Raw genomic sequence first — 16,280 nt, 5'->3', positions numbered from 1 at the left:
CAGTTGGAAGTTACCGTGTCTGCGGTGAAAAAGTAGATTTAATGCTTTAAAGCGAAAAATTAGTTGTAAAGTTCTTCTGGAAATACCTATAGATAGAAATATAGATCGATAATTTATTGCAGGAAAGTTATTTGTATGAAATTTAAAATGTCCTTAACCCAGTTTCGTATATTTTCTGCCTAGATTTAAAATTATATAATATAATAACTCTAAAATATTACTTATTATAAAATGGAATTTATATGATTAAAAGTTTGCCAATCATTTTTTATAACGTATGGTCCTAAAGTTTTGGGAAAAATTTCACCTGGTCTGATTGAGAAGCAAAATGCATTTAACAAAGAAGGCCATGAAATTGAAATGTCATCAGTTATTGACATTTGATAAACAAAGCAGAATATTTTGGTTTGTGCTTTGCAAAATGTCTTATAAAATTGATATTCGTCGAGGTGTTTATAATATGGTTGGGCGAATGTCGAAACGAGATATTGTTAATATTTATCGATATCAAAACATAAGCAAATCGACAATTTATCGCACAATCAGAGAATGTGAAGAAGGGATACCATGTGTTAACTTGCGTAAAAGTGGCCGACCGCGGATTTTGAACCATATAAGAGAGGCAAGACTGATTGAAGCAGCTAAGAACAAAATTGGGGTCTCACAGCGAAAACTGGCCAGAAGATTTCATGTTGCAAAGACTACAGTATACAGGACCCCATCGAGTAACAATATTATCTACCGGAAAAGAAGGAAAGCTCCAAAATACACAGAGGATCAATTAGAGAGAATTCCGAGATGTTGCCGCGCGTTAAGGCGAGTGCATTTCGTCAACAAGTCGAAACTTTACTTTACCTTTGTACCGAAAGCAGACAATCCCCCCAACCTACCTCAGGCCCGTCCAATTGAAGAGTTCTGGGCAATATTAAGTCGGAAAGTCTATAATAACGGATGGGAAGCACAAAATCAGGAACAGTTAAGACGCCGCATATATACAAAAATTAGAGAAATTGACGCCGAGGTCGTCCAAAGGATGATGCAACGTGTCAGGGGAATTATTAGGCAAATCGAAAATAATGGTCCCTTGTCTGTCATTTGAATTTTGATTTATAATAAGGATAGTTAAGTTAAATTGTTGAATAATTTAATAAAAATATAAGATTATTGTGGTCAGAGTTATATGCTTTTGAAATTTTTCCCAAAACTTTAGGACCATACGTTATGAAACATGATTTAACGATTAGAATGGTAGTGAACTTTTTCCACTTCTGTTTTTATATTTTATTTATAACTGATACTGTTACGACTGGTTCTAACTATTAGGGCATATATTAGGAATAGAACATTTGGACAAAAATATGGCTAGTGACCTAAATATTACTTAAGTAGTACAGTCCCTCCGGGGGGTCAGGATTGAACGAAGAGATTCTGATAGAAAAATTCTTGGTCACAATATACAACGATTGATTTCCATCTTATAAACGCAGCACTTAACGAACTGAAGCGACTGAACTTTTTGTTAAATAACTATGGGACTTCTTTGTTCGGATTGACATCTCGAGAAACACAATGAGCTATGGGGACATCTTCCGAGAGGATAAAAAGGTCGTAGTGTACAGTGGTCAAATTGAGTCTGGCCTTTTTTCTTTATGCATAATCTGCCATAAACTTTTTAAAACTTGGTCGACAATTATGTGTTTTGTGGATTTTACTTTGGCAGTTTCTTAATTCAGTATTCATTTTAATTCAATCATATAATTACTTTTTAATTTAATACAGACATTTCTAAAATATTTTGGTCGGATTATTACAATTATCCGCTCAAAAATTGTATTAAACTGTGATAAAAAGTTATTAGTAAAACATTTTAAGTAAAACGTTCATGTTTATAGTTTGAAAGAGATTTCTTTATAAGCACATTAAATATAGCTTTTTACGAATTAGTAGTCACAGTAAACAATTGGAAGAGTCCATTTACGTGACGAGGGGTAACCGTTATATAAGATGTAAACTTTTTCAATGTTATTAAAATCTATAAAAATATTAAATAAATAATAAAAATACTTTATTTAATTTTAAACATATTATTTAAATCTTAAAAATACAGGAAACGTAGTATGAAGCTTTGTGCTAGTCTACAGTACCGTCTATTGTACAACTTTTTTTATAATATTTTTTTTTATTTAAATTAACGTGTCAACAGTTTTATCACTAAGTTATAAGTTAAAGGTAAACTACATGGAAAGCAAGGGGTCATATTCTGTTGAACAACTGAATGTCTTTCAAGAAAAAAAACTCGGTTTCTGCTAAGTTGTCGGGACCACCAATTGCCAATTTGGTCGGGACACCAGACAGTTATTGCTATGGCCTCTAAATTGGTAGCTAGGATATATTGTATAGAAAATAAATCATTAGACACGAAGATATATCCACTTCACTTGTTCTTGTATATGTAGTCCGAAGGAAATGGTAATAAGATCACGTCTATGAGTTTCCTTGAAACTGGTTTCTTGAAGGCAGATGATATCTGCTTTTGTATTATTGATTAATTGTTGTAAGCATTCTAAGCGAGGATAGAACCCATCACAGTGCCACTGCACTAACGGGAAAGTAAAATATATTTAACATTGAAGACGTTAAGAGGTTAGAGAAGAGTCGGTTAGATAATCTTCATCATTATTTGTAGATTGCGATGTTGTGCTTCCAATTTCTGAATTGTCTATATTAAGTTGCTGTTTAATTTTCTTAGAAACTCTTGTAAATCTATTCTTGATTTTTCTATCTTCCAGTGAAGGGTATATTCTAAACATGTCGTCGAGTAGTGATCGAACATATTGAGTGATTATTGGGTTATTACTGCCGAATGAGTTTTCCAGAAAGGCAAGAAAATTTTCAACCGGTAAAGAGAATAAGTTTGGATTTTCTTGATAAAGATTATTGATTGTGAGAAGAGAGGAGGCGGTTAATTTAGATTGATCGGGTGCAACTTTCTTGGATTTTTTAGTTATATGCTTTTTATGCACTTTGCATCGGGTGAAGGCATTTTTATGTCTTTGATGGGTAAGTTAGTAGATGTGTTTGTTTCTTGGGAGGTAGAATCGCTGAAATCAGAACGAGTTCGTTTCTGACCAGTGGTAGGAGGAAGAAATTCATTGTTTGCGGCAATAGAAGTGGTGGATATATCGACAGTTTTTATCTGTTGACTGGGAACCGTATTTTGTGTTGTGTTTGGTGGTGCCATATTGTTTCATATTGTGGTAGCAGGGATGTGGTCAGCTGGGGACGTTTGTTCATTTGGGAGAGGATTGCTAGGGGGATTTTGACAGTTATTTGCTATATGTCCATGTTTTGTGTATAGAAAACATGCCATTTTGTCGGCGGAAAGAAATATTCTGTACGAATTATTGTCGAATGGAATTATTCATGAAGTTTCAATTTCGAGGCAATCTGTGGTTGGAGTAACGTATACCTGTCTTCTAAAGCTCTTGATATGTATAAATTCATCACCGGGGGTTCCAGCTTTAATATATGACACTGGTAAAGCAGGTTGAAGACCTAGATCTTGAAGGTATTTTTCTATAATTTCATGAGGTATTGATGGACAGACGTTGGAGATTATTAGTCTTTTGGCTGGGGTAACCAATCTTCTTACGTGTAGTTCTACAGAGTTGATTGTAATCGTAGGGTATTCTGTTAAAATATGTTCGACAAGTTCAGGATTTGTTAAAAAGATGCATATCTGATTATTGGAAATTCTTGAGGCGAAGCATATGTTTTTGGAGCTAACAATGTTACCTATGATGACCCAGATGATGACAAATCTTGTAGTCAGCGAAGATATATGCGTAGGAACAAGATCCATAGACCAGGTAATGGCCTATAAATACTTAGGTCATGGGTTCGCATAGGAAAAGATAACCAAACCGTTGAGCTTCTCCGTCGTATAAGACTGACTTGGGCAGCCTTCGGCAAGCTGAACCATATTTTCAAATCGTCTGATATACCAATATGCCTTAAAAGAAAAACGTTTAATCAGTGTGTTTTGCCATTGTTAACTTACGGTGCGGAAACGTTGACCATGACAAGGAGAACAGTTCAAAAGATCCGTGTGTGTCAAAGGGCGATGGAGCGTGCTATGTTGGGCGTTTCACTACGAGACAAGATCCCAAATCGCCAGCTACGACAAAGAACAGGAGTGGCTGATGCAGTAGAGAGAGTAGCAACACTGAAATGGAACTGGGCAGGTCACGTGGCTCAAATGACAGATAATAGATGGACAAAGCGGATACTGGAATGGAGACCAAGAGATGATGCCTACCGAAGCAGAGGTCGTCCACCAACACGTTGGACTGACGATCTAAAACGTTGTCATAGGAATTGGATGCAAGAGGCACAAGACCAAAATAGATGGAAAATTATGAGTGAGATCTATGTCCAGCAGTGGATAAGCGAAGATTGAATGATGAATGTTACCTATGGTTTTGACGTAGTCGAGTAGTAATAAGTTTGGTTCAGCATGTATTAATATGGCTTGATCTTTTTTTGGGATATTTTGGTTTGGGTTTTGACATAGTAGCAGTTGCATATGAATTTGGATTATTACTGATAATGTTGTTTCCAGACATGGTTTTGCTAACTGTAGGAGAACATTGATTTAAGTTGTTACTCATGTAGTCAAAAATACCTCTTTTTGGGTTTCTTGTAATAAAGTTTCGACTGATAGCCAGCAATTGTAGCGCATATCTGTATTACTGGTTGCCTGGCTAATACTTCGCCGAACCATTCCTTGATAGGACTGGCTTATGTCAAATCTGACAAAAAATGTCAACACAGCTGAATGTTTTGGTTAGAAAAGTGTTCATAAACAATTTCTTTCGAATAATATTACAGCTCTTGATGTTAAAAACTCTACACAACACTTACTAATTACTTTTTGTTGGTTAAAAACTTTTAACAACTGGTATTTACCGCGATAAACAGCCAATTTTTACACTGATTCACAGAGCGGTATGTACTCGTTCGAATGACATACTGTCAATCTATAATTTATGGTATCTAATGTAACGAATCCAGAAGCAAAATCCAAGATAAGCAAAATGTGTCTATTGAATTTACAAAGCATCAATTCATACACTATTGGTTATAAAAAACATTAACATTATAAAAATATTTAATGAGAAACAAACTTTTATACACAACAAGTAGTATATTTATTAAATTTATTAAATATTCAATGAATACGAGTAAGCAATTCATAAGAAACACAGCCGCTTTTTCGGTGGTTTGACGAAACATTTTCATTTATATCACGCATCCAATTTTTCCGCCAAACCCGAAAAAATATTTGTTGACATTGACTGATCATGACGCTTTCAATTTAATATCTTTAGGGACGAGGTTTTCCTGCCGTTTAAAAATTGATATCTTTACGAAGGGAAGGATAGTTAGCAACTTGAGAAAATTGGAACAAACATATTTTCAGGTTACAGTTATATTGTTTGTATTTTTAATCCTCCGTCGGCGTCGGTCGCATGTGTATCTAAATTATACAAACTCGCCAATTTTCAATATTATTATTGAACCCTAAAGTAAGGAGAACACACCTTCATAGTACCTTTCTAGACCGCTTTACTGGTGTTGTTTTACTTTTTAGGCTATTTTCGGCCTACTTGTTATAGGTGAGTGTTATTTTATATTTTTATTTTCAGTATAATGGCTGCAAAGCGGATTTACAAGCTAAATAATCCGAATGATGTAGATTATCTTCGACAATTTATGTTAGAAGAGGACGTGAATGAAGATGCCCTAACCAAGTGGAAGATTTCGAGGATGAACCGGACACAGATGCGGAAGATCAACCCACTGATGAAAGAGTTGGTGACTCTGATACTGAAGAGAGTGGGACAGACAAAGAACCAGATTTACACGATAACTTATTTTACTTTGGAAAAGATAAAACCACTAGATGGATGAAAACACATAACCTGGTTACACGTCTCCCAGGAGTAATATATGAAGCACGACTAGCTAAGTTACATATAGACTTTTGGAGTCAGATATTTTCTGATAAAATGCTACAAACAATAGTCAAGTTCACAAACCCGTAGGATCATTCATCTTGAAGTAAGGGATCGCTTTGACCGACAACGTTATGTAACTGATACGGACACAACAGAACTCAAGGCCTTCACAGGCTTTTTTAAATATAGGAGGAACTTTGCACGCCAACAAAATGATGTTAGAGGATCTCTGGGGTACAGACGGACACGGCGTGAAAATATTTCGACTGGTTATAAGTCTCAGAGTAAAACATGACAAATTAATGACTCTAATGCAAGAAATTGGAATTGACAACAAAGATCTTAGAATTATCAGAAACATTTACTACAATCAAACAGCCAAAATCAAAATAGAAGACCAGGTAACTGATAAAATTGCAATAGAACGTGGAGTACGACAGGGCTGTGTTTTGTCTCCATTGTTGTTCAATATTTATTCTGAATGGGTATTTAAGGAAGCTTTAGACGGTTGTGCGAAAGGAATATTAATAAACGGTGAATGGTTGAATAACATTAGATATGCAGATGACACTATAGTTTTTGCCAATAATCTGAATGACTTACAGATATTAACAAATCGCATAACAGAAGTCAGCAACAGATACGGACTAGCTCTTAACATAAAGAAAACCAAATTTATGACAATTAGTAAAAAACCAATACTAAACGCTCAACTTACAATCAACCAACAGAATATTGAAAGAGTCGAGCAATATACATATCTAGGCACCAATTTAAATAGCCAATGGGACCACTCAACAGAAATTAAACAGCGAATAATAAAAGCAAAAGCAGCTTTCGTTAGATAGAGAACCATTTTCAACAGTCGAGACATATCATTAAAAAAAATGCCGTCTATTGAACTGCTACATATTCACAGTTCTGCTCTACGGAATGGAAGCGTGGACACTGACTGTTGCATCTATAAATCGGCTTGAAGCTTTCGAAATGTGGTGTTATAGGCGCATCTTACGTATATCCTGGGTTGACAGAGTTACTAATGTGGAGGTCCTGCGTAGAATGGGGAAAGAATGTGAAATTCTCATGACCGTCAAAACTAAAAAGTTGGAATATCTAGGACATGTAATGAGAAATCAAGAACGTTACGGCCTTCTCCAGCTGATTCTCTCTGAATGGTAAGAGAGGACCGGGAAGAAGACGCATTTCCTGGCTTCAAAATTTACGAAAGTGGTATAACACGACTACCACTGAACTGTTCCGCGCTGCAATAAACAAAGTAAAGATAGCCGTGATGATCGCCAACATCCGAAACGGATAGGCACTTTTTAAGAAGAAGATAAGTCTCAAAAGGTTCAAGTTTCTTATGAGATGTCTGCGTTTCGATGACCGCATCATAAGACCTGAAAGGAAAGCTGTTGACAACATTGCGCAGATTCGTGAACTCTTCGACGATTCTGTTCATAATTGTAAACATAGCTATTCACTATGACAGTGTGTGACTATTGACGAAAAACTGGAGGCTTTTGGAGAACGTTGCAGGTTCAAACAATATATCCCTTCGAAGCTATCCAAATACGGAGTAAAAATTTATGCTATGGATGATGCAGTTACTTTTTATAGTTATAGCCTGGAAATGTATGCTGGAAAGCAACCCCAGGGACCCTATGAACAAAGTAATAAACCATCTGATGTCGTTAGAAGATTGGCACAACCTATTTAGGAACGGGTCGAAATATAACAGCAGATAGTTGGTTTAGAGATGTGCAACTTGTCACCGAATTAAAAAGTAATAGACTGTCGTATGATGGCACAATAAAAAAAAATAGGGAACTGCCAGTAGATCTGCTAAATGTAAAAGGGCGACCACCACAGTCAACTATGTTTGGGTTTGGAGAATACTCCACTATTGTTTCCTACGTACCAAAAAAGAATGGAAATGTTCTTGTTATATCTTCTCAGCATTACGATGATTCCATAGATCAGACGTCAGAACAAGCTACGAAACCAGACATGATCACATATTATAATAAAACCAAGTCAGGTGTCGACGTTGTCAATAAGTTTTGCGCTTCCTACAACGTTGATAGAAACACACGTCGTTGGCCCATGGTCGTCTTTTTTTCCATGTTGAACGTTGTAGGCATTAATGCCCAAGTGATTTCAATCGGAAATGGATAGGAGAATATACGGCATCGCCTTTTTCTTCGGAAACTAGGCCATAAGTTAGCCTTACCACAATTACATAAAAGTCTTATGACACAAGTTATACCACGTTCTCTTTCTGAATTGCTCAGCAGATTTAGACCAACGGAAGAGCCCGATAAGAAAGTTGGACTAGTGGCTGCAGAAGATGTAGCTTAAACAAAGTGTCGTCGCTGTGCTTTATGTTACACATCACGAAGGACCAGGTTGACCAAAACTATTTGCAAGAATTGTAAATGATATATTTGTGGCGAGCATACAACCCCAGTGTGCTCATCACTTCACTCAAGGTTATAAGAACAAGAAGACTCGAGTAATACACCAGTGACAGATCGCCACCGCAATAAACTGAAATAAAGATTTTTTTTTGGTTTGAAATGTTTTGAATTTAAAAATAATATACACACAACGCAAAAGTTTAAGGATATTTTAATAATTTGACAATACTAATGACAGAAATTTCATGACCATATAAATTTGCTATAATTGTTGATACAGATACTCACTTATTATTATCAAAAAAATAATTGTAAAACTAATAGCAATACGTGTTTTAGAATGTTTTTATAAGGGACAAAAAAATCGACATTTTTAAGTTTTGTTTATTTTTAATTTTAGTCACTTTATACCATTCTTGCTTAATAGGTGAGTTAAAGGTATTGTCTTTTTACCATGAAACGACAACATTTAACGTTGGGAGAGATGAATAGAGCCATGGGCCTCCGTCAAGCTGGTATGCGACAAACTCAAGTTGCTGACCAGCTGGGTGTTCCGCAAAGCGTCGTAAGTCGTTTGTGGCGTCGGTTTAGAGACACTGAGAGTCCAGCCGAGCAACATCCAATACGTGGTCGCTCTACAACCGTCGCTCAAGACCGATATTTAATTTTAAATGCCAGAAGGCAGCCAACAATCACAGCACCTGAGCTGGTTAATGAATTACAGCTTGCACATAATGTAACAATTAGCAGCAGTACTGTGAGGAATCGTCTCCATGAAGCCAATCTTCGTAGTCGGCGACCACTGAGATGTCCACCTCTATCTAGAGGCAATCGCGCTGCAAGATTAACCTGGTGTCAAGAGTTTCAGAATTGGACTGACAATGAGTGGGCCACAGTTTTGTTTAGTGACGAGTCTAGATATGGATTTCATCCAGATTCTCGTCGGACAAGAGTTTGGAGACGACCCAGATATGGAGAACGATTACGACATATTCAAGAAGTGTATGCATACAGAGGTGGTACATTAATGGTATGGGGTGGAATCATGATTGATGGAAGAACTTACCTCATTTTCCCACGTGGCTTTCTCACAAATTAGCAATATTTGGACACCATTCTTGAACCTGTTGTTTGCCGCTGCTGTTGTAGAAAAGTTTAACTTTATGCATGATAACGCTCGACCACATGTTGCGCATATTGTAACAAACTGGTTGGATAACGAGGGTATTGATGTATTGCCGTGGCCAGCACAATCACCGGACTTGAATCCACTTGAGCATGTATGGGACATGCTCCAACGAAGAATTACTCCACATATGGGCAATATCTACAATGATTTTCAATTAAAAGAGCTTCTGAGAGAACAATGGACACAACTACCTCAAGCAGACATTAACAATGTGATTCGAAACATCAATAGTAGATGTAGAGCTGTGATAAACCAACGTGGTGGCCATACTATATATTAAGTTTATATTTCGTATTTTTGACATTTTATGGTGGTATCTGAAACATGGGTGATTTGCAATATATTTTTTTTTGCTCCAATTTTCTGTGTTTTTTTTGCAATTTATGGTTTTTACATATTAAACAACAATTTAAACTACAAATTTTGTATTACTTTATTTAAGTTGATTACAGATAAACAAAGTACGTCTATTTATAAAAATATCCCTAGACTTTTGCGTTGTGTGTATTTTATGTTTGCAAGGCAACATTTTATTTTTACCAATTTATAATGTTAGAAATTAAATCATTTTATAAGAGTACTTAGGTTATATTTCTATGTAAGTTACCGTTTTTTGATAATATATAAATGTTTTAAATCCTACTAAAAGAATAAAGAATAAATTATAATAGTTATTTAACCAACAAGTGTATTAATAAGGGCGATTAACAATTGAGATATTTTAACACGTGAGCGAAGCGAGTGCGTTAATGTTCGAGATTGTTAATCGCCATTTTAATTCACGAGTTCGTTACAAAACTTTTCCGTCGACCGAACATTTCAGAAATAAAAATATCTTAGTTTAAATTTTTATTTACTTAACGATAAATAATGACATACAATGACAGACAGTACTTACAGCGGCTATGTCATTTTAAATAAATTTTTAGTGGGAATATAAATAGGTACCTATATGTTTGGTTGCCTACACCACAGGTCACTGCCAATCACAGAGCGTTAAATGAGGTTAAATTATTATACAAGCAATGTATGTTGTGTTGCCTATAATAAAATCGTTCATTAATAGAAAATCATTCATTAATAGGGGTCATTAATCAATGATTTTGAGGGTGTTAAAATTATTCATAAATGGATGGTCGACGGAAAAAATAATAAATAACACAACTAAAACACCACATATATCTGACTGCGTGTTAGTAAATTTTATAATAACGTATCAAACAGATACACTGCGACCATTGCTATAAATAGCTTTTTACCCCTAAGCCACGTCTTTGGATTTACATACACAAATAGTTTTTTTGTTATCACAATGTTTTTACACAAACAAAAAAGGAGGAACATAATGAATTATTGGATGTAATCTACAACTACGCTTGATCCAAAAACTCTTGCTGTTACTGTAATTTTAAGTCAAAGTTAAATGTATCATTTTGATACATTGCAACAGCTCTTATACAAGAGTACGTTGCAACCGACGGAAGGTTAAATTATGTTTGAATATTTTAATTCTAAGTGTTAAATTAAAGTTATTTACATAACAAAACATTCTCTGATCCATTAAAAGAATCTAAACTCGACTTTTATGATCTTTAGTTTATAAAACTTTTTGGTTTTGCTACATTTAAAATTATTAAGGTTGTTATTATTAAGCGATAAAGTCTCAGACTGGTAGAGCATTGGATAACCTCCTTTTTTTTATACCTATAAGTCCAATTTTATTTTCAAAATATCATTTTCAATTCAACAATTCGCTGTCTCGATCCTCTAAACCATTTTTAGTGCATTACCTTATATACCGGACACTTTTTCTGCTGTAGCTAATCTGAATTCTTGAATGATTTTTTGCTGGAATCCATTTCAATGCCGATCCGAGAATATCATTTTCAGAGGCGACGCGCTGGGGTCAGGTGTATGAAAGTTTGAAATACAGATTTTTTCTAGTATTTTATGGGAATATTAAAATAAGTTATTTGACCAGACTGTTTTGACTTTACCATTAAATTTATTTAAAGTATTATATTGATTTATATAGGATAAAGGATAAAAAACTTAACGTGGACAATGGGAGATTTTAGGTGGAAATAATCCGATCGTATACAAGAACAATACGATGACCTCGTTACTTATCCTTGGGGGCGTCATTGGGCTGGGTATATATATATATATATATATATATATATATATATATATATATATATATATGAAAATTACTTAGTTCTCGGGAAGAACCGCGTTGAGAATTTATTACTCGACGTTTCGGCACCCATTTTGGATCCATTATCAAGAGTGATACGGTTAGGTTCGAGTTCGGGGTCTCAAACTGCCTACTCCCCTCACTCGAGACGTACCAGTATCGTGTTCTATATTGCAAGAACTGTCTCTCGGCACTGAGGTCTCAATCTGCCTACTCCTCAGTGTCGAGTGACAACCGGTCTTACCCTCTGTGGCTGCTTTTATACTCGCTGTATGCGCGGGAACGGTATGCGCTGACGTGGTCTGAACTGACCTGGCCTGAGCGGTGTATGCGGGAGGTCGCTGAAGCAGGGGTCGCCATGTTGCCGGCAATCGTTTCGCGTCATCGCGCGTGTTCAAGCTGTTAGGCCGTTTTTCGATTTCGATAGCTTCACGAATGATTCTCGATTTTAAGGAGCAGATGGGGGCGATGGTTTTTGCTTTTTCAAAATCTATTTTGTGGCCTGTTTGAATATGATGTTGGGCTAGGGCTGAAGTAGTATCGGAATGTTTGACAGATATAGAATGTTCGTAAATACGATTATGGATTCGTCGGTTTGTCTGTCCGATGTATGTACGTGGGCAACTGGAACAGGGTATCTCGTAAACACCATGGTCTTCATTAGGGGTTTGGTCTTTTACGGATCTGACGAGATTGGACAACTTGGAGTGAGTAGTTAAGATGGTTTTGATATTTAGAGGAAGAAGAGTTCTACTGATCTTATCAGTGACACCTTTAATAAAAGGTAGAAAGATTTTGGGTTGATCCGGCGGCAAGGTTTCTTTTTTGAAAGGAATGGGGTTTAGATGTTTTTGAATGCTCTTATTGATTTGGGTTTTGTGGTAGCCGTTTTGTAAGAGTGTTTGCCTTATTGAATTAATTTCGGATGACCTATGATTGTTGTCGCTAAGTCTTATGGAACGCTAAGTCTTATGGAGAAATGAGAGTGTTAACAACTGAATTGAGTTGGGCGGGGTGATGATGTGACTGGGTATTAAGATATCGGTTTGTATGAGTGGGTTTCCGGTACACGGAATAGGAAAAACTGTAAGGTAAGTTTTTCTGAATAAGAACATCAAGGAATGGCAAAGACGCTTCAGACTCAACTTCCATCGTGAATTGAATACTAGGATGTATTCCATTCAGGTGGGAGAGGAAGAGATCTAACGTGTCTTTACCATGAGGCCAAATGACAAAAGTGTCATCAACATACCGTAACCAGCAGGTGGGTTTGAGATTTGATGACGACGGGGCTGCTGTTTCGAAATGTTCCATGAAAATATCAGCTATTACGGGGGGGGGGGGGGTATCCCATTGGGGCACCTTTGATTTGACGATAGAAATGATTTTTTGGAATGAAAAGTATGTATTAGACATGCAGTGTTTTATAAGAGATAGTGTGTCTTGGGGGATTTGATGTTTAGAGTCCAAGATGGAAATGGTTTCATCGATGGGAATGTTGAACAAAGAAACAATGTCAAAACTAACTAGTATATCTGAGGGTGAAATAGAAATATTTTTCAGAAGATCAATAAAATGAAAAGAGTTTTTGACAAAAGACGATATATATATATATATATATATATATATATATATATATATATATATATATATATATATATATATATATATATAGACCTTCGAAGAAATGGTCTTGAAAAACTTACCATCCAGGGAAAAGTAGAAGGCAAAAGAAGTAGAGGTAGATCTCCCACACGATACACGGACCATATTGTTGCTACCATTGGCGCTCCATTGTCAGAATGTGCTAGAATGACAGAAGATAGAACAACTTGGAGGAACATTGGGAAATTTAACTAATATCTTCATGATATCACGATACCTGCATCAGGTTAACGACTAAGAAGAAGTATATATATATATATATATATATATATATATATATATATATATATATATATATATATATATATATATATATATATATGATATAAACAAAAAGACAGTTTGGCCACAAAAATCAAAAAATACTGAATGTTACAAAGGAGCAAAATGGCCACCCATAACTCTCAACCAGAAATTTGTAAAGGACTCAAATTCGCTATAAAAAAAATGTAGGCAACATTCTCCATACTTGGAAAATATGTGGAATTCTTGGGAGTTCGCCGGGGAGATGTTATCTCACCAAAACTATTCACACTTGGACTGGAAGACGTGTTCAAAGACGTTAACTAGGCAGATAAAGAAATAAATGTTAATGCAAGAAAACGGTGTCATTTAAGATACGTTGATGACACTGTAATATTTGCTACAAGTTTCGAATAACTACAGACCATGATAACGCAACTATTTCAAGCTACGGAAAAAGTAGGTCTTAGGATGAATACACCGAACATTAGAGAAATAACGTTAAACGACATAAATTTGGAAACAGTAAGCCAAAAACATCTATCTGGGACAGATAATGAAAGTTAACAAAGAAAATCAAACTGCCGATATTATCAGAAGGTTAGCGTGGGCAGGATTTGGAAAACTGAGTTGGATCTTGAAAAGTACTAAAATAGAACAATATTTGAAAACCAGAATTTACGATCATTGTATCCTCCCTATACTTGGTGACTCACCAAGTCTAATATAGATAAAATAGTAAAGACACAATGAATGATAAAAAGATCAATGCTCGGGGTGAGACTTATAGATAGAAAAAAAAACAAACAAATGGATTAGAAGCAAAACCAAAGTAAAAGACGCAGGAGAAGATGCTGCCAAATTAAACTGGAGCTTCGCAGGACACAATGCCCGACTGAAGGATAAAAGATCGAACTGCGATATACAACAATGGAGACTATGGTTAGGAAAGAGAAGCAGAGGAAGACCACAAATGAGATGGGCTAATGATATTAAGAAGATCAGAGGACACAACTTAAAGCAAGCGGCGCAAAATAGACAACACTGAAGAGAGAGAGAGAGAGAGAGAGAGAGAGAGAGAGAGAGAGAGAGAGAGAGAGAGAGAGAGAGAGAGAGAGAGAGAGAGAGCGATTGTTTACCATTTATATGAACACTAAGTTATGTTATATATAGGAGCTGCCTGGCTCGACTGGAATAATAGTAAATCAAATTTGAATGATAATTGGAGCCATGTTGAGTTCCTTAATAAATCGAGATACACCGATTTTGCTTTAAAGTTCAAATTATCTGCAGAATAATAAGGATACGATCAACATCATGTAAAAATAATAAACATGCTCGTTTTACTACGCCACTGCACACACCCAAGATTGCACTGGGATTTCAATCAGCGAGTTTACATTAGGATGACATTTTATTTCTTTTGGTTTCTCCTTATCTCTGTCTCTGAATTGAATTTTTAATAATTTATTGAAAATATAGAGATACAGAAAGCTAAGTCCGCCATTGTTATTTAAAAATTAAAATCATTTCAAGAAAGTAGATATTCATAAGCCGAAAGTGAAATTATGGTAATAAGAATAAGTAAAATTCGTACCTTAGGGATTTAGATGAACAACAATTTCAGTATAGCGAAAAATATTATTTTATACAAAAGCACGTTTGTTACTGAGTTGTGGATATATTTTGATGGTGTATCCTTAATTCCTTTATGAAAAGGCTTTCGACAGCATTGAACACTGGGCGGTGGAAGAAGCTCTGGTCAATAGTAGCATAGATTCAAGATACCGACAATTATTACATGATATTTACCAAAACGCAACCATGACCGTAATTCTGGACGACAAATTAATAACGGATAATATAAAAGTTAAACGAGGAGTCCGACAAGGCGATATAATTTCACCTAAACTGTTTACCTTGACCCTCGAAGATATAATAAAATCAACAGATTGGGAAAACAGAGGAATATGTATTAACGGAAAGTACCTAAATCACCTTAGATATGCGGATGATATACTCCTGATCTCCTCGGAACGACAAGAACTAGAATTAATGCTGAATGAACTTAATGAAAAATCACTGCAAAAAGGCCTAAAAATTAACTTCAACAAAACAAAAGTAATGACGAACACGGAAGACCAAGAGGCAATAAAAATACAAACAGAAAAAATAGAGCAGGTAAATGAGTACATCTATCTAGGACAAGCAATCAGAGCTAACAGAGAAAATCAAACAGCCGAAATATCGAGACGAGTAAGAATGGGATGGGCAGCGTTCGGCAAACTTTCTTACGTTCTAGAAAATCAAACAATCCCTCTATACTTACGAAGCAAGGTATATAACTCCTGTATAATACCGGTGCTCACCTACGGAGCACAGACATGGACATTTACACAGGCCAATTTGGATAGGATAAGGAAGGCACAAAGAGCGATGGAGAGACAAATGTTGGGTATATCACTTAAAGATAGAAAACGTAACCAGTGGATCAGAACCAGAACAAAGACAGTAGAAGCGATAGAACAAGCAGCAAAACTGAAATG

The sequence above is a fragment of the Diabrotica undecimpunctata genome, chromosome 8 (assembly GCF_040954645.1).
Source record: "Diabrotica undecimpunctata isolate CICGRU chromosome 8, icDiaUnde3, whole genome shotgun sequence".
Lineage (NCBI taxonomy): Eukaryota > Metazoa > Arthropoda > Insecta > Coleoptera > Chrysomelidae > Diabrotica > Diabrotica undecimpunctata.
Note: the sequence above shows the minus strand (reverse complement) of the source record.